The sequence below is a fragment of the Heterodontus francisci genome, chromosome 19, assembly GCF_036365525.1.
Source record: "Heterodontus francisci isolate sHetFra1 chromosome 19, sHetFra1.hap1, whole genome shotgun sequence".
NCBI lineage: Eukaryota > Metazoa > Chordata > Chondrichthyes > Heterodontiformes > Heterodontidae > Heterodontus > Heterodontus francisci.
The window spans coordinates 17,612,814-17,633,052 of NC_090389.1; the positions used below are offsets into that span (position 1 = coordinate 17,612,814).

Genomic DNA, 20,239 nt, shown 5'->3' on the forward strand with positions numbered 1-20,239 from the left:
TCCACTACAAAAGCTTTCCTCTAGCCCAAAAAACATCCATTAACCACTACTCTTTGTTTCCTGTCATTCAGCCAATTCCATATCCATGTTGCTACTGTCCTATTTATTCCATGAGCTATAACTTTGCTCACAAGTCTGTTGTGTGGCTCTGTATCAAACACATTTTGAAAGTCATGTACACATCAACTGCATTGCCCTCATCAGCCCCTTCTGTTACCTCCTCAAAAAACTCCATCAAGTTTTACCTTACGAAATTCACATTGGCTTTCTTTAATTAACCCACATTTGTCCATGTGACTATTGATTTTGCCTCAAATTATTCTTTCTAGAAGTCTCCCCACCACTGAAGTTAAACTGATTGGCCTGTAGTTTTGAAAAAGGGTATAATGTTTGCATTTCTCCAGTCCTCTGGCGCTACCCCCGAATCTAAGGAAGACTGAAAAATTATGGCTAGTGCCTCCGCAATTTTCACCCTCACTTCCCTCAGTATCCTTGGATGCATTTCATCCGGCTCTGGTGCTTTATCCACTTTAAATACAGACAGCCTATCTAATAAGTCCTCTTTTATCAATTTTAAACCCTTCTAATGTCTGAATTACCTCCTCTTTCAGCATTGCCTGGGTTGCATCTTCTTCCTTGGTAAATACAGATGCAAAATATTTATTTAATACTTCAGCTATGCCCTCTGCCTCCATGTGTAAATCCCCTTGTGGTCCCTAATCAGCCCAACTCCTCCTTTTACCACCCTTGTACTATTTATACATCTATAGAAAACTTTGGGATTCCCTTTCATGTTAGCTGCCAGTCTTTTTTCATGCTGTCTTTGCTTTTTCACTTCCCATCTGGAACTTCTATATTCAGTTTACTTCTCAATAATATTTTCTACCTGGCATCTGTCATAAGCACACTTTTTTTCTTTATTTTAATCTCTACCTCTTTTGTCATCTAGGGAACTCTGGATTTGTTTACCCTATCTTTCTCCTTTGAGGGAATATACCTTGACTGCGCGCAAAATCTCTCTTTGCAGGTTACTGTTCAGCTACTGTTTTTAACCTTTGACTCCAATTTATTTGCCCCAGCTCCGTTCTTAACCCATTGGCTTTCCCCCAGTTAATTATTCTTACTCTGGATTGTTCTTTGTCCTTTTCCATAGTCAGCCTAACCCTTATGATACAATGATCATTATCCCCTAAATGATCTCAGAGGGATACTTGATCCACTTGGCCCACCTCATTCCCAATAACCAGGTGTAGCAGTGCCTTCTTTCTCGTGGACTAGAAAGATACTGCTGCAGAAAATTTTCCTGAACACATATTAGGAACTCTTGCCCCTCACTGCCCTTTACACTACTATTCTAGTTTATGTTTAGATAATTAAAGTCCCCATTATAACTACCCTATAATTTTTGCACCTCTCTAATTGCACTGAAGAGCAAAATGGGGGTTTCTCCTGCTTCATTCCACACTCGGCAATCAAAGAGATACAAACAAACCACTGCTGACACCAACTTAACCACCCAAGGCCACAGGCTTATACTACACCATTAATGAGTAGCTTCAATCAGGCAGTTTAAACCTGCTCCTTTACTACAAGCAGTCCACTCAGTCTAAAAATACCTGCTCTATGATTATCCTGGAATATTTATAATAACTGAAAACACAGCTACTTTAAACCATCCATTCCCCACCCCCACCCAATTAATCTGGGTCTGTAGACTATGCTGTCCACCACTCACTTTTCTTAAAGTAGCTCTGGTACATAGCACAGATTCTATGACCCTTTGGTTTATGCAGTATCTAGTCTTACACTCCCCCTCCTTCCATTTTCTCCCCTCCTATTCTTAAGTATTCAAAGTTTATGGTAGGGGAGAGGTCCCTTTGTCAGTGCTGCAGAAAACAGGTGTTCTTCCTTCTGCAGAGCATACAGCAGGAAGATCCTAGGTTCATGCCCACGCATTGATGAAGTCCAAGTTATCAGATTGCTTGTATAACATTCAGTACTGGATGAGCAGAAACTTTCTCCAACTTAAAAATTGAGAAGGCTGAAGCAGTTGTCTTCAGTTCCCACCACAAACTCCGTTCCCTAGCCATTGACTCCATCCCTCTCCATAGCAACTGTCTGAGGCTGAACCAGACTGTTTACAACCTTGGTGTCATATCTGACCCCAAGTTGAGCTTCCAACCACATATCCACGCCATCACCAAGACCACCTATCTCCACCCCCATACCATCTCTCAACTCTGCCCCTCTGTCAGCTCATCTGCTGCTGAAACCCTTATCCATGCCTTTGTTACCTCTAGACTTAACTATTCCAAAGCACTCCGTAAACGAGGTCATCCAAAGCTCTGCTGCCCTTGTCCTAACTCGCACCAAGTCTCATCACCCATCAGCCCTGTGCTTGCTGACCTACACTGGCTCCGCCTTGATTTTAGAATTTTCATCCTTGTTTTCAAAACCCTCCACTGCTTCGCCTCTCCCCTATCTCTGTAATTTCCTCCAGATATCTCTGCTCCTCCAATTTTGGCTTCTTCAGCATTCCTGATTTTAATCACTCCACCACAAGCGACCATGTCTTCAGCTGCCAAAGTCTTAAGCTCTGGAATTCCCTCCCTAAACCTCATTACCTCTTTTCCTTCAAGACGCTCCTTAAAACCTACTTCTTTGACCAAGCTTTTGACCATCTGCTCGAATATTTCCTCACGTGATCAGGTATCAAATTCTGTTTGATAATGTTCCTGTGAAACACCTTGGTGTGTTTTATTATATTAAAAGGCACTATATAAATGCAAGTTATTGTGGTTGAAGTGTCTGATCGCAACCAAAGTGTCAGGTGTGCACTACAGTTGACCTTTGGCTAGTTGAAGCCCTCAATTGCAATCCAGTTACTCTCGTTAGAGTACGCGTGCGAGTATGTAGAACAGGTAAATATGGGATTGGTTCTGTTGTGTTGCTCCCATGGCACAACAGGCTGCTGGAGCACAACGTCAAGGCTCACACAAAGAGAACACACTTGGCAAAAGCACTGAAGGGTAGTCAATGCCTGCGGAACTGTACTGAAGAATCAATGTCTTCGGAGTGGAACCGGAGAAGAGACAGACTGAGAAAACAGCACTTCCAGTTTTAAGCAATGGAAGCACCGTTGTTTCTCACCAGTCAGTCACACCGTGGCAAGGCTAGTCACAGAAGTATATACTCCAAGAGCAAGAGAGAGGACCGATAAGTCACAAGTGGGGAAAGGTCTGCCCCTCAAGTACACAACTGGCGTTCCTTCACAAGGTAATTTGCAGTTTTAAGGACACACATGGAGGGGAGTATTACTGGATAGCAACTGATGGCACAGGAACATTCTGCACATCTGTGCACAAATAAAACATAGCCATACTTTCACTTGAAGAAAGTGAGTCAGTCTTCACTAGCCAATGACTGTGCTTAGGGAGTCTCATTCATCAAAATGGGACAATATTTCAATAGCGTGCCAACACAATGCCAGAGGGGGTCTGGCTTTCTGCCCTTGACCTACTCTCATGGCCGAGGAAAGGGGAGAAACATTAACTGGTGTGTTCAGGGCAAGGTGCTCCTCGCTGAGATAGGAGAGAGAAATATTTAGAGGCCAACTGAGCGGGAATAGCTGTCTCATACCTCTCAATTACCTGACTACTTGCTGTGAGGTGCCCAAAAATTTGGGCTGGGGTGGAGGTGGATGTTGTCAAACAAGGTTCATCCCAACGCTCCATTAATAAATGCACCACAGTAAACTAAGAAGCTGCCAGCTTCAACACCAGGTCTGCAGTGAGCTAGGCGATCTCTAGCCAAACAGGAGCTGGGAATGCCACAGTTAGCCACAGATCCTCCTGCCTAAGGCCTGCTACTCCTCGTCTTTAATCAAATCAACTACATGCCTGGATCTCAGGTGAGGTACTAGATGACTGCCAACTGCATATCTGTGCCCAACTATGAAATGATCATCAGAAGCTGATGGGGGAAACAGGGGGATGGTTGTAGGGAGAGAAGGGGAGGCAAGTGTCCCTCAGATTTACCTGTATTTGAGCAGCAGTACATAACACATCACAATCTGTTTTTATTATGGCTGTTGAAAAAACACAGAAAATGCTGGAAATACTCAGCTCAGGCAGAATCTGTGGAGAAACAGTGCTAATGTTTCAGGTCTGAAGGGTCTCTGACCAGAAACATCAACTCTGCTTCTCTCTGCACAGATGCTGCCAGACTTGCTGAGTATTTCCAGCATTTCTTGCTTTTATTTCAGATTTACAGCATCTGCAGTATTTTGCTTTTATTTTAATGTTTCAGGTCTGTGGCCCTTCATCAGAACTGATGAGAGATTATTGACCCGAAGGGTTAACCGTTTTTCTCTCTCCACAGGTGCTGCTTGACCTGCTTGACCGCATTGTTTTTATTTCAGATTCCCAGCATCTGCAGTATTTTGCTTTCAACAGCAATCACTGTCCACTGTCAAAGCGGTTTTCAATGTGCAAGTAAAATTATAACAAAATAGGTATGTCAGGAGCACTTCGGGTATTATAACAGAAGTTGGCTGCAACTTGGGCCTACCTCAGCAGGAAAGGTTAGAGAAACCACAGACTCCTCAGCTTTGAAATGAGGTGCATGAGCAGAGGACCTTGCAAAGAGGAAGCAAGGTAATGGAATGGAAAAGGTTAATGCTGGGCACTATTTCAAGGTGATCAGCAAACTGGGAAAAGGCAGGTTCAGGGTTGCTGTCAGGGTGGGCCTCTCTTCACACAGGGTTAATATTTGAAGTGTTCCTCAGAGTATGAGGTCAAAACTCAGGAGTTATTCAAGGAAACTGGATGATGTGCTTATGGGGATGAGAACGGCTAGGTTCATGGGTCACTAAAGAAGGGTGAGCCAGTTGAACTGAATGTTCTGCCCATTCTATACTTACCTTTGTGTGCTGTGACCTTTCAGCCATTGCATTCTGTTCTTTTTAAATTCAGACTTTGTACTTTCCTACAAGAGAGAATGAAAAGTCCTAACCCAATGTATTGACATTTTTAGTGAGGGGGAAAGTGTTGAAACAACAATGCTGACTTTGAGCTCCTCAGGCATTCTGGGGGCAAGTCCAGCATCTGCATTCTATCAGCTGTAAACAATACTTACTAAGAGGTACATGTGACCCACATCAAACACATTCAATTCACACAGTCCCAAGAAATTGGCCAGAAACCCTAAGTGGATTGAGTAAGAACATCTCTCTGTTTCATACTGTTTCAGTTAGTTACAAACTCAAGTTAAACTTGCATTGTTGCAATTTGACTTTTCCTGTCACTCAAAAGGCAACATAACCATCTCATAAGTCTTCGCACAATCTAGGTTAAAAACCCCTATGTCCACATTTATAATGGGAATTGTCTAGGTAAACTTGTCCTGCTGTAATTGCACCTCCTAGCCATGAGTTGTGTTTAGCACCCCGGTTTTGCTTCTCCCAGCTCCTCAGTCTATACTGAGGAGACACTTACTTTTCTCTGACGAATTCTACTTTCCAAACTCCAACTGCCATTAAGTAAATAAATTATATAAAAAAATAAGAACACATGCCATTTATATGGAGACTGAATTACATCTACACACCCTGCTCCAACTGTCCCCGGTCCTCTTTGTCCACTTTACTGGAAGGCTACACTTGGTCTCGGTGATTCCCTGGGCAATGGCAATGGAAATCAATTAGTAACTGAGGTGCAGAACTATTTGGAGGTGATCTTGCACCACATCATCTTTTGAGTGTCTAATGTGGAAAAAGGAAGTCTAATTCAGCAGTCAGAAGTTGTTCAGCAGAGTTGTTCTAGACAGACGTGCATAAGAGTCACCCTTGTTTCACTTGAGGGCAATGTAACTGCCTGCTGTACATGGCTGATCCAAAAATGTTGTACCAGTATAAGGCATGAACTGCAGACCATTCTAACCTATGGAGGAAATCATCTGCAGTGACTTCACACAGCTTACCAAAGGGGTACAAGACAGATGCAAAAAAAGCTAACTGTACTTGTGCATTGGGTTTGTACTCAAACATAATTGTACTAGAAGAAACTGCAGCTCTTAAACTATCATTCATCCTAAAGGTCAGAATGAACTACTCTTCAGTCCACTCTCAGTGCTTGCCAAGAAAATGTCAGCCATATTTGCTTTTGGAAGTAACATACGAGCCCATCTCTCTGACGGACGCTCATTCTTCACTTCTTGCTTTCATTATCCCTCCAATCTCTTTGCAAGAGTCCTTGAAAAGCACCTGTTATGTAGTTAATGGATTATGAAATATCGCCTCGTATAACACAACGGTAAGGTGATCCTGAAGATAAAAGTTGAACAGAATTCATGGATTACCAGGTACTTCTAGACATGAAGGAGCGGGAGTGGGCCATTCAGCCCCTCGAACCTGTTCCACCATTCAACTAAATCAAGGCTGATCTGCATCTCAAATCTATTAATCTGCCTTTATCCTATTAATCCCCAACAAAAAAAAAAATCAATCTCAGTCTTGAAAGTTACAACCCCATCCAGCATCCACAGCCTTTGTATTCACAACCCTTTATATGTAGTAGTATTTCCTGACATCATCCTTTAATAGCCTAGCTCTGATTTTAAGATTATGCCCCCTTGTTCTGGACTCTCCCCACCACAGAAAATAGTTTCTCTCTATTTTACTTAATCTTCTTAATCTTACTCCTTTAGTCATCTTAAACACCTCAACTGGATCATACCTTAATCTTCTATATTTAGTCTGCCTCCCAAGACCTGCTGCAACATTCAGTGAGTGCAACGAGAGTCCCAACCCCCAGCACACTGAGCTATGATGCCACCACTCCCAGCACCCACAGAATCCAATAGCCCATTGGCATTTTGTCCTGGGCTCTCATACACGAGAATGGTCACTTTCGTAAGATTCAAGCGCCTGCCAACAATCTTGGCACCACCCACCCTAGCCACTGCCATTGGAGAAGAGAGGAAATCCCTCTTCAGTAACAGACTTTCATATAAAAGATTAATCAGACACTTTCATTTCAACAACTAGAGGCCAAAGACTCAGTTGTGAAACCTGATGGTTATAGATGGACGAGAACAAGGTGCTTGGAAGGCCACTGACTGCAGTAACCTGCAACAGAGAACCATTTTTCCTTTCAGCTTTCACTTCTTTTGAGACGACGGAGTAAAATTCAAACTCAAATCATGGAATATCCTTCTCAACGAGTGTTCAGCATGTTGCCTTCTTTTCAAATTCACATTTTTTTTCCTCAGTACCTCAAAACTCTGGGATTCTTTAACACCTGTCAACAATTTTTTAAAAACCCACATCTAACCGCTAACTCACGAAACCTTCCTTTTCTCCTACTGCTTTCAACTTTGGTGCCATCCTGAACCACTGGACCCGGTGATGACTTGCAATAGGGCATTATCTATACCATGCCCAGGTGTGTGCAGAGGAAAAGTGGGGAGATGTAGACTCAAACGTTTGTGATTTGCCAATATGCCACAGATCAAATGGGGTAGTGCGTCCTTGCTGGAGGTATCTTGGGACTTTTTTTTAAAATAGGTAATATATGGAGGAATTAAGCCAGTTATCATTTCATTATGTTTTTTTCTTGAACTTGTCATGTGGACAGTTTCCATGACAATATACACCATAGTTGCAGTTGTTCTTATAGAAAACCAACTGTACATGGGAGGAGTATAATAGAGTCATAGAGAGATACAGCACCGAAACAGGCCCTTCGGCCCAAAGAGTGCGCGTCGACCAACCACCCATTTTTATACCAATCCTACACTAATCCTATTTTCCCTCTCACATCCCCACCTTCCCTCAATTCTCCTACCACCTACCTACACTAGGGGCAATTTTTACAATGGCCAATTTACCCATCAACCCGCAAGTCTTTGGCATGTGGGAGAAAACCTGAGCACCCAGAGGAAACCCACACGGTCACAGGGAGAACTTGCAAACTCCGCACAGGCAGTACCCAGAACCGAACCCGGGTCGCTGGAGCTGTGAGGCTGCGGTGCTAACCACTGTGCCGCTAACCACTGCGCCATCCGCAAGAATGAAGAGAAATTTGCCCTAATTCCCATTTTCCAATGGAGGGGGCTTCAGACAGAATGATACAACACTGAAGGCGGCCATTAAACCCATTGTGCTTATGTCAGCTCTTTGAAAGAGGGCTGCTTTCCATAGGTGGGAGATAAGCGCATCACTGACAGCTCACGAATATTTGCTTATCTTTACTGAAGCCTCCTGACCCCACTTCCGCCAGGTGCCCTTCCTGGAACAAGTGAACATACTGCTCCTGCACTAGCAACATGCATTGCTGTTGTTACTGTGCCTATGGGCCACTTCTCTGCGGTGACCATATTGATTTGCCCTACCGCTCTGGCCAGGAACAGCCGTGCAGCGAGGCCAGTTTATAGTTCAGTCTACGAACATGACCCGAAGTTTCCAACTCTTGCCACTTTAATTCTCCATCTCACTGTCACCTCTCCGTCCTTGGCCTCCCTCACTGTTCCAATGGAGCTCAACGGAAGCGCAACCATCAGCACCGCATCTTTTGATTAGGTACTTTACAACTTTCTGCATTCAACACAGTTGAACAATTTCAGATCATAACCACTGCTCCCACTTTTTTGCACAGCAGGTGCTGATAATGGTTCTGCTGTTGCCATTCACAGCTCCTCTAGACCCAATTTGTGTTTCTTTACTTATCCTACTACCATCGCCTTTTGCCTTGCACCATCATCCCTTTTGTCCTTTAATCTCTCCTGCCTTCCACCCCATCACAGACCTTCCCTTTTGTTTTTTTCTCCCTGCCCATCCCTTTCCCTACTTCAGCACTTGCTTAAAGCCTGTTACAGCTGTAACATTTTCCAGTTCTGACAAAAGGTCAGCAACCTGAAATGTTAACTCTTTCTTTCGCCGCAGATCCAGTCTGATCTGCTGCCAATTTCCAGTACTTTGTTTATTCCTGTTTACAGAAAGATTGGCTGCACGTTGGGAAAGCAAGACCCAGGCTGCGACAGGAAATCACCTGTAGCATATTTATCATATTGTTGCCAGTGTTTAAAGGGATAAATCATGAGGACAGGCTGCATAAACTTGGCTTGCATTCCCTTGAGTATATAAGTGATCATTTGAGGTTTTTAAAATGGTAAAGGAATTCAATACAGTAGATATGGGAGGTAGAATTTTAAAAATCAAAGTTAGGCTGTTTAGGAATGAAACCAGAAAGCGCATTTTCACATGTGGAAGTGGAAATCTGGAACTTTGCCCCCACTCCCCCCGACCCCTCCAAAAGGCTCTGGATGTTGGTTCAATTGAAATTTTGAAGACTACAATTGATAAATTTCTGGATCATATGGATCTGGAGTGAAGGTGGGTAAATGGGTTTGAGGTACAGATCAGCCATGATCTAGCTGAACGGCAGAACAGGTTAAGGGACTAAATGGCCTACTCCTGTCCCTACGATTCTGTAGCAAAAAAAAACACACACTTAAGTTAAACCATTTAAATGATTGGTGAGAATGTTAATGCAGCACCTCAAATTGCTCCTATCACTCCTCCCCACCATCAGTACTTCAGCCTAATGTTGCTCTACAGACACAAGCCAAACAAAATTGGAAGGAGAAAACTTAACAGGAGGGTACTTACACTAAAGGATCATGGATGTATGGTGTGCCTACAGCAGCTACTCTCTACAGTGCAAATACCCTAGTGCCCAGATAACTGACCCCATGGAAATGCTGCCACTTTCAACAGAGTAATTGCAGGGACCAATCCAATAGCATTCAGAATATATTAACCAACAGCACCTGGTAAACCGAGGGGTTTCTGACACAATGGCAAGACTGTCACAACACACCAAGTTCATTTTTCCATAAACTCTACATTCTTTAGCGAGGGAGAACTCAATAGGGATCAGCCAGAAAGCAGATGTGCCTGTTACACTTTCCATCAGCACCTCAAGATGTAGGACTTGATTATAAAGCATTCATCATTAATCCCAGAGAGATTTATATTTTCCCCATGGTTAACTTCTCCTCGAGCCAAAACAAAATCTATGCAATAAATTACTCAATGCAGAGACTCTCCCAATGTCAACGATTCAAATTCAGTTTGGTTTGCATTCTGAATCGTCCTATAAAACTTAGAGTGCCTTTAACATAGATTACTGTCCTGAGGCACTTCCCAGGAGCATAATCAGACAAAAAATTATATTAAATCATATAAACAGATATTTGGACAGATAACCAAAAGCTTCACCAAAGAGGTAGGTTTTAAGGCACATCTTAAAAAAGGAGAGAGGTGGAGGGGCTTAGGGCCTAAATGGCTGCAAGTATTGCTACAAATGGAGAGGCAGAGAGAGTGGGGAAAGCACAAAAGACTAAAACTGGAGAAATTCAGGGCTGGAGGAGTCCTACAATTTCTCTGCAAAGGAAATTAGCAAATGTAAAAGTACCTCATAGTTACACAACTGGACACAGTATCAAAATTTCACATCTTCTTTTGAACTTCTATTGAAACAAAATGTCCAAGGTCTTTAAATGGAGACCGACAGTAATAATCTCATCAACAGATATTTGGTATCTCAATGGTACAAAAAAAAACAGATCAACATGCAACACTGGGAGGTAAGCATGGCCAGGCTCCAAACCACACCAGCACACAATGCATGCATCATTTTCACACCAAAACCTCCGCTTGCAGTCCATCATTTAACAAGCACTGACTGACATGAGCTAGCATAGCTGATCACCACCCCCGCTACATACACTGTTAAAGGCGAAGGCTATCACACAACAACTTGCAATTATGAAGTGCAGGAGGTTGAGGGGAAAGAGCAGACAAAGGTTGGCTATTGTAGTATATTACAGACACAGACAGGTCAATTTAACCTCTCCATACCATGGGGCTCCACCACCAGATTCTTCATTTAAAATTAGCCGTTAATTGTAGCTCAATTACTACTCAGCCACATAGTACTGAGGGAGTGCTGTACTGACAGAGGTGCTGTCTTTTGGATGAGTCGCCTGCCCTCTCAGGTATATTATTAGTGCCTGGGGTCTTTATCAAAGTTCTCCTGGTCAGTATCTATCCCTCAACTAGAATCCCTAAAACAGATATCTGGTCACCATCTTTCTTTCTTTTGGGCCTCCTTATCTCGAGAGACAATGGATACGCGCCTGGAGGTGGTCAGTGGTTTGTGAAGCAGCGCCTGGAGTGGCTATAAAGGCCAATTCTGGAGTAACAGGCTCTTCCACAGGTGCTGCAGAGAAATTTGTTTGTTGGGGCTGTTGCACAGTTGGCTCTCCCCTTGCGCCTCTGTCTTTTTTCCTGCCAACTACTAAGTCTCTTCGACTCGCCACAATTTAGCCCTGTCTTTATGGCTGCCCGCCAGCTCTGGCGAATGCTGGCAACTGACTCCCACGACTTGTGATCAATGTCACACGATTTCATGTCGCGTTTGCAGACGTCTTTATAACGGAGACATGGACGGCCGGTGGGTCTGATACCAGTGGCGAGCTCGCTGTACAATGTGTCTTTGGGGATCCTGCCATCTTCCATGCGGCTCACATGGCCAAGCCATCTCAAGCGCCGCTGACTCAGTAGTGTGTATAAGCTGGGGATGTTGGCCGCTTCAAGGACTTCTGTGTTGGAGATATAGTCCTGCCACCTGATGCCAAGTATTCTCCGAAGGCAGCGAAGATGGAATGAATTGAGACGTCGCTCTTGGCTGGCATACGTTGTCCAGGCCTCGCTGCCGTAGAGCAAGGTACTGAGGACACAGGCCTGATACACTCGGACTTTTGTGTTCCGTGTCAGTGCACCATTTTCCCACACTCTCTTGGCCAGTCTGAACATAGCAGTGGAAGCCTTACCCATGCGCTTGTTGATTTCTGCATCTAGAGACAGGTTACTGGTGATAGTTGAGCCTAGGTAGGTGAACTCTTGAACCACTTCCAGAGCGTGGTCGCCAATATTGATGGATGGAGCATTTCTGACATCCTGCCCCATGATGTTCGTTTTCTTGAGGCTGATGGTTAGGCCAAATTCATTGCAGGCAGACGCAAACCTGTCACCATCTGGTCACCATCACTTTGCTGTTTATGGGGCCTTGCTGTGAAGCGCTTTGAGATATCCTGAGGTTGTGAAGGTGCTATATGAACGCAAGTCTTTCTTAAGTCTCTTAAGGCATGGTTTCATTTCCTCTCCAAGCCAGACTGCAGCCATTACTCTGCTCTGAGGCACTGGCCAATACAACTCCAGACAATCAGTAAGGAAGGCTCAGATCAGGAACTCTGTTGATTCTTGGGAATCCCACAATCCCATCTCTCAGACACTGCCTCACCAAGATGCTGCCACAAGTAGTTAAAATAGCTGCATCGACTCTCCCTACAGAAGTAATTTAAGAAAACAAAAAGGGTTGACCAGATTGGGATGGATTGCCAATCCCAGTGGTACAAGTCAGCTAAACAAACTGACAATTAGAGTCTGTCTCTTCCCGCAAGGGGAATCACAACCCATATTAAACTACCTTCTTCACCAATTCAATCTTAGTAACTCCTACAACAAATGCTGAGAACACTCAGGTGGCCAGTCAGCATGTATGGAAAGAACAGCAGTTAACTTTTCAGATGTAGACCCACAGACTCCTGAAACATTAATTCCTCTACTCTCTCCAGATGCTGATTGGCATGCTCAGTGTTCAGCACTTGCTGTTTTTGCTTCAGATTCCCAGCACCTGCTGTTTTTAAAGCTTTATATCAACCCCTTCATTCAGCTTAAGCAGCCACAAAGAATCCTGGTTACCTCTAGCTTATTAACATAGGACCAAGATTATTTTAACCGGTTCTGATCGTGGGATTGTTTCTTTCAGAGGCTGCTGTGACCTCCTTGTCATTTCACATGGTATCACTGTGTCACTAACTGTGCCTCACAAATCTCTCAGCATTGGTTGATCAAATTGGTTTGCATGTCTAATTATGAGAAAATAACACAAGATCGTGTGACTTCAAATGCTGGACTTGCATCAGCAAGAAATATGAAACTCAGTTCAATCTTGTCCGTCAAAAACTTCAGCATAGCCTTTGAAACAATCCTTTCCCTGATGGTGAGACACTCCCTTTTAAAAGTTCCACATTGTCACAAGTGCTCATTGAGAGAGAGAAATAGATCAATAATTAATTGACCAAGTAATCTTTAGGAGGTCAGTTAAACAGTAAGTCTATTGCTTATCTAACAGTTGTCACTGGGCTTCTGTAGCATGTTGGTACCAATACAATGGAGTCAAATACCCTACTTTAATGGATCATGAAACCCTTTCTTGTGCCAGGCATAATTCATTACTTAAGTATGCCACTGCCCAGCACAGACCTTCCTCGCACCTGCTGTCAGGCATAGACCTCACACCACCCACACCAATGCCAGGCACACATAGAGCTCCCCCACTGCCCATCACCAGATACACTCCAACGCCAACCACCAGGCATCTACACACCACCCCAACCCCCCAAAGCCTGCTGCCAGGCAGAGACAGCCCACTAACCGCCAGTCACAGCACCATCCCCCCCCCTCCCCCTCCACCGTCACCCACTGCCAGTCACAGCCCCCTCCCCCACCACCACCCAGTCAGGCACAGACCCCCTCCCCCGCACCACCACCCGCTGCCAGGCACAGACCCCCTCCCCCGCACCACCACCCACTGCCAGGCACAGACCCCCCCACTACCACCACCCACTGCCAGGCACAGACCCCCCCACTACCACCACAGATCCCCTCCCCCACCACCACCACCCACTTCCAGGCACAGATCCCCTCCACCACCCACTGCCAGGCACAGATCCCCTCCCCCACCACCACCACCCCCCACTGCCAGGCACAAATCCCCTCCCCCACCACCACCCACTGCCAGGAACAGGTCCCCTCCCCCACCACCACCCACTGCCAGGCAAAGACCCCCTCCCCCACCACCACCCACTGCCAGGCACAGACCCCCCCCATCACCAACACCCACTGCCAAGCACAGACCCCCCACCACCACCACACACACCCACTGCCAGGCACAGACCCCCCACCACCACCACCCACACCCACTGCCAGGCACAGACCCCCCACCACCACCACCCACACCCACTGCCAGGCACAGACCCCCCCACCACCAACACCCACTGCCATGCATAGACCGCCCATCACCAACACCCACTGCCAGGCACAGACCCCCCCATACCACCACCCACTGCCAAGTAGACACCTTCACTGCTCATTGCCAGGCACAGTCCCCTTCCCACCACCCCCACTGCCCGTTGCCAGCCACAGACCCCACCCACCACCAGGCACAGACCCCCCCACACCACCACCCACTGCCAGGCACAGACGCCCCGCACCACCACCCACTGCCAGGCACAGACCCCCCACCACCACCACAGATCCCCTCCCCCACCTCCACCACCCACTTCCAGGCACAGATCCCCTCCCCCACCACCACCCACTGCCAGGCACAGATCCCCTCCACCACCACCACCCACTGCCAGGCACAGACCCCCCCATCACCACCATCCACTGCCAGGCACAGACCCCCCACCACCAACACCCACTGCCAGGCACAGACCCCCCCATCACCAACACCCACTGCCAGGCACAGACCCGCCCCCCCATCACCAACACCCACTGCCAGGCACAGACCCCCCCCATCACCAACACCCACTGCCAAGCACAGACCCCCCACCACCACCACCCACACCCACTGCCAGGCACAGACCCCCCACCACCACCACCCACACCCACTGCCAGGCACAGACCCCCCACCACCACCACCCACACCCACTGCCAGGCACAGACCCCCCACCACCACCACCCACACCCACTGCCAGGCACAGACCCCCCACCACCACCACCCACACCCACTGCCAGGCACAGACCCCCCACCACCACCACCCACACCCACTGCCAGGCACAGACCCCCCACCACCACCCACTGCCATGCACAGACCCCCCACCACCAACAACCACTGCCATGCACAGAACCCCCCACCACCACCACCCACTGCCATGCACAGACCCCCCCACCACCACCACCACCCACTGCCAGAGACAGACCCCCCACCACCAGACACAGACCCCCCACCACCAACACCCACTGCCAGGCACAGACCCCCCATACCACCACCCACTGCCAAGTAGACACCTTCACTGCTCATTGCCAGGCACAGTCCCCTTCCCACCACCCCCACTGCCCATTTCCAGGTACAGACCCCACCCACCACCCACTGCCAGGCACAGACCCCCCCCCCCCCCCTGCCAGGCACAGACCCCCCAAGACCCCCACCCACTGCCAGGCACAGACCCCTCCACACCACCACCCACTGCCAGGCACAGGCACAGGCCCCCCACCACCCACACCCACTGCCAGGCACAGTCCCCTTCCCACCACCCCCACCGCCCATTGCCAGGTACAGACCCCACCCACCACCCACTGCCAGGCACAGACCCCCCCCCACACCACCACCCACTGCCAGGCACAGACCCCCCCCCACACCACCACCCACTGCCAGGCACAGACCCCCCCCCACACCACCACCCACTGCCAGGCACAGACCCCCCCCCACACCACCACCCACTGCCAGGCACAGACCCCCCCACACACCACCACCCACTGCCAGGCACAGACCCCCCCACACACCACCACCCACTGCCAGGCACAGACCCCCCCACACACCACCACCCACTGCCAGGCACAGACCCCCCCACACACCACCACCCACTGCCAGGCACAGACCCCCCCACACACCACCACCCACTGCCAGGCACAGACCCCCCCACACACCACCACACACCGCCACCCACAGACCCCCCCACACACCACCACCCACTGCCAGGCACAGACCCCCCCACACACCACCACCCACTGCCAGGCACAGACCCCCCCACACACCACCACCCACTGCCAGGCACAGACCCCCCCACACACCACCACCCACTGCCAGGCACAGACCCCCCCACACACCACCACCCACTGCCAGGCACAGGCCCCCCCACACACCACCACCCACTGCCAGGCACAGGCCCCCCCACACACCACCACCCACTGCCAGGCACAGACCCCCCCACCACCACCACCCACTGCCAGGCACAGACCCCCCCATCACCACCACCCATTGCCAGGCATGGACCCCCACCACCACCACCACCCACTGCCAGGCACAGACCCCCACCACCCACACCCACTGCCAGGCACAGACCCCCCACCACCCACACCCACTGCCAGGCACAGACCCCCCACCACCAACACCCACTGCCAGGCACAGACCCCCCCCCATCACCAACACCCACTGCCAAGCACAGACCCCCCACCACCACCACACACACCCACTGCCAGGCACAGACCCCCCACCACCACCACACACACCCACTGCCAGGCACAGACCCCCCACCACCAACACCCACTGCCAGGCACAGACCCCCCATACCACCACCCACTGCCAAGTAGACACCTTCACTGCTCATTGCCAGGCACAGTCCCCTTCCCACCACCCCCACTGCCCATTTCCAGGTACAGACCCCACCCACCACCCACTGCCAGGCACAGACCCCCCCCCCCCCTGCCAGGCACAGACCCCCCAAGACCCCCACCCACTGCCAGGCACAGACCCCTCCACACCACCACCCACTGCCAGGCACAGGCACAGGCCCCCCACCACCCACACCCACTGCCAGGCACAGTCCCCTTCCCACCACCCCCACCGCCCATTGCCAGGTACAGACACCACCCACCACCCACTGCCAGGCACAGACCCCCCCCCACACCACCACCCACTGCCAGGCACAGACCCCCCCCCACACCACCACCCACTGCCAGGCACAGACCCCCCACACCACCACACCACCACCCACTGCCAGGCACAGACCCCCCACACCACCACACCACCACCCACTGCCAGGCACAGACCCCCCACACCACCACACCACCACCCACTGCCAGGCACAGACCCCCCCACACACCACCACCCACTGCCAGGCACAGACCCCCCCACACACCACCACCCACAGACCCCCCCACACACCACCACCCACAGACCCCCCCACACACCACCACCCACAGACCCCCCCACACACCACCACCCACAGACCCCCCCACACACCACCACCCACAGACCCCCCCACACACCACCACCCACAGACCCCCCCACACACCACCACCCACTGCCAGGCACAGACCCCCCCACACACCACCACCCACTGCCAGGCACAGACCCCCCCACACACCACCACCCACTGCCAGGCACAGACCCCCCCACACACCACCACCCACTGCCAGGCACAGGCCCCCCCACACACCACCACCCACTGCCAGGCACAGGCCCCCCCACACACCACCACCCACTGCCAGGCACAGACCCCCCCACCACCACCACCACCACCCACTGCCAGGCACAGACCCCCCCACCACCACCACCCACTGCCAGGCACAGACCCCCCCATCACCACCACCCACTGCCAGGCATAGACCCCCCACCACCACCACCACCCACTGCCAGGCATAGACCCCCCACCACCACCACCACCCACTGCCAGGCACAGACCCCCACCACCCACACCCACTGCCAGGCACAGACCCCCCACCACCCACACCCACTGCCAGGCACAGACCCCCCACCACCCACACCCACTGCCAGGCACAGACCCCCCCCCCCATCACCAACACCCACTGCCAAGCACAGACCCCCCACCACCACCACACACACCCACTGCCAGGCACAGACCCCCCCACACACCACCACCCACTGCCAGGCACAGACCCCCCCACACACCACCACCCACTGCCAGGCACAGACCCCCCCACACACCACCACCCACTGCCAGGCACAGACCCCCCCACACACCACCACCCACTGCCAGGCACAGACCCCCCCACACACCACCACCCACTGCCAGGCACAGACCCCCCCACACACCACCACCCACTGCCAGGCACAGGCCCCCCCACACACCACCACCCACTGCCAGGCACAGGCCCCCCCACACACCACCACCCACTGCCAGGCACAGACCCCCCCACCACCACCACCACCACCACCCACTGCCAGGCACAGACCCCCCCACACACCACCACCCACTGCCAGGCACAGACCCCCCCACACACCACCACCCACTGCCAGGCACAGGCCCCCCCACACACCACCACCCACTGCCAGGCACAGGCCCCCCCATACACCACCACCCACTGCCAGGCACAGACCCCCCCACCACCACCACCACCACCACCCACTGCCAGGCACAGACCCCCCCACCACCACCACCCACTGCCAGGCACAGACCCCCCCCATCACCACCACCCACTGCCAGGCATAGACCCCCCACCACCACCACCACCCACTGCCAGGCATAGACCCCCCACCACCACCACCACCCACTGCCAGGCACAGACCCCCACCACCCACACCCACTGCCAGGCACAGACCCCCCACCACCCACACCCACTGCCAGGCACAGACCCCCCACCACCAACACCCACTGCCAGGCACAGACCCCCCCCCATCACCAACACCCACTGCCAAGCACAGACCCCCCACCACCACCACACACACCCACTGCCAGGCACAGACCCCCCCACACACCACCACCCACTGCCAGGCACAGACCCCCCCACACACCACCACCCACTGCCAGGCACAGACCCCCCCACACACCACCACCCACTGCCAGGCACAGACCCCCCCACACACCACCACCCACTGCCAGACACAGGCCCCCCCACACACCACCACCCACTGCCAGGCACAGGCCCCCCCACACACCACCACCCACTGCCAGGCACAGACCCCCCCACCACCACCACCACCACCCACTGCCAGGCACAGACCCCCCCACCACCACCACCCACTGCCAGGCACAGACCCCCCCATCACCACCACCCATTGCCAGGCATAGACCCCCCACCACCACCACCCATTGCCAGGCATAGACCCCCCACCACCACCACCACCCACTGCCAGGCACAGACCCCCACCACCCACACCCACTGCCAGGCACAGACCCCCCACCACCCACACCCACTGCCAGGCACAGACCCCCCACCACCAACACCCACTGCCAGGCACAGACCCCCCCCCCATCACCAACACCCACTGCCAAGCACAGACCCCCCACCACCACCACACACACCCACTGCCAGGCACAGACCCCCCCACCACCAACACCCACTGCCATGCATAGACCGCCCATCACCAACACCCACTGCCAGGCACAGACCCCCCATACCACCACCCACTGCCAAGTAGACACCTTCACCGCTCATTGCCAGGCACAGTCCCCTTCCCACCACCCCCACTGCCCGTTGCCAGGCACAGACCCCACCCACAGCCCACTGCCATGCACAGGCCCACCCCCCAGTGCCAGGCATAGACCACCACCGCCCACTGTCAGGCATAGACACTCGCCACAACCTAGCAATGGGCAACTATTTCCCAAGTTTGGGCTCGGATACCCGGACCTCCCACTCTGTATGCCAAGGCAAGTGGGCAGCGCAGCAGGGCCCGGCCAGGCTCCTTTCAAACCCGAGCAGTTCGCAAAACTTGTACCAGCTGGAGGTCACTTTGAGGCGGAAGCGGCCTGCAACCGGCAGCAATAAAGTGTGGGGGGGGGGGGGGCGGGGGGCGAGCGACTGCGTTTCAAGACTGAAGCCGGGGCGGCAGCTGATCAGAGCGGAATACAAGCGGTGCGCTGGCTACCAGCCAGGGACTGGGGGTGGGGAGCCGGCAACTCCGCTTTAATTTAAAGGGAAACCCTGGTAACCACAAGGGCCGGGGCCTTCCGTACGTTCTGCGTCTACCTGATCGGTGCCGCACCGAGCGCTTCTTCCCTCAGCCGCTGCGGGCTGTATCCGGGACCGAATAGTATCTCCCAGCCAGCCGCTACATCCATTCCACTCACAGCCGCGACTGCGCTGACTGCAGCTGTGGCCGTAGATAGCCCCCACCCACCACTCCCCACTCCTCCCACCGAGCTGCCAGCTTCACCAATCACAGCCGGGCTGCCAGCTTCACCAATCACGGCCGGGCTGCCAGCTTCACCAATCACAGCCGAGCAGCCTCCTTCACCAATCACGGCCGGGCTGCCAGCTTCACCAATCACAGCCGAGCAGCTTCCTTCACCAATCACGGCCGGGCTGCCAGCTTCACCAATCACGGCCGCGTTCTTGTCACCAACAAATCGGACCCAGATTGG

General features: G+C 51.7%; 1 protein-coding gene across 2 annotated transcripts in view; it reads right to left on the reverse strand.

Moving 5' to 3' along the window:
- Positions 1 to 19,981, reverse strand: part of dag1 (dystroglycan 1) — a 112,125-nt gene extending 92,144 nt beyond the window's left edge. Inside the window, exon 1 of one of the 2 annotated variants that reach the window (XM_068051410.1) lies at positions 19,845 to 19,981. The gene's annotated coding sequence lies outside the window, so the exon portion shown is untranslated. Of the gene's footprint in view, positions 1 to 19,831 lie in introns of both variants that reach the window. The other variant, XM_068051411.1, reaches the window with a different exon arrangement.
- Between the last annotated feature and the right edge of the window lie 258 nt (positions 19,982 to 20,239).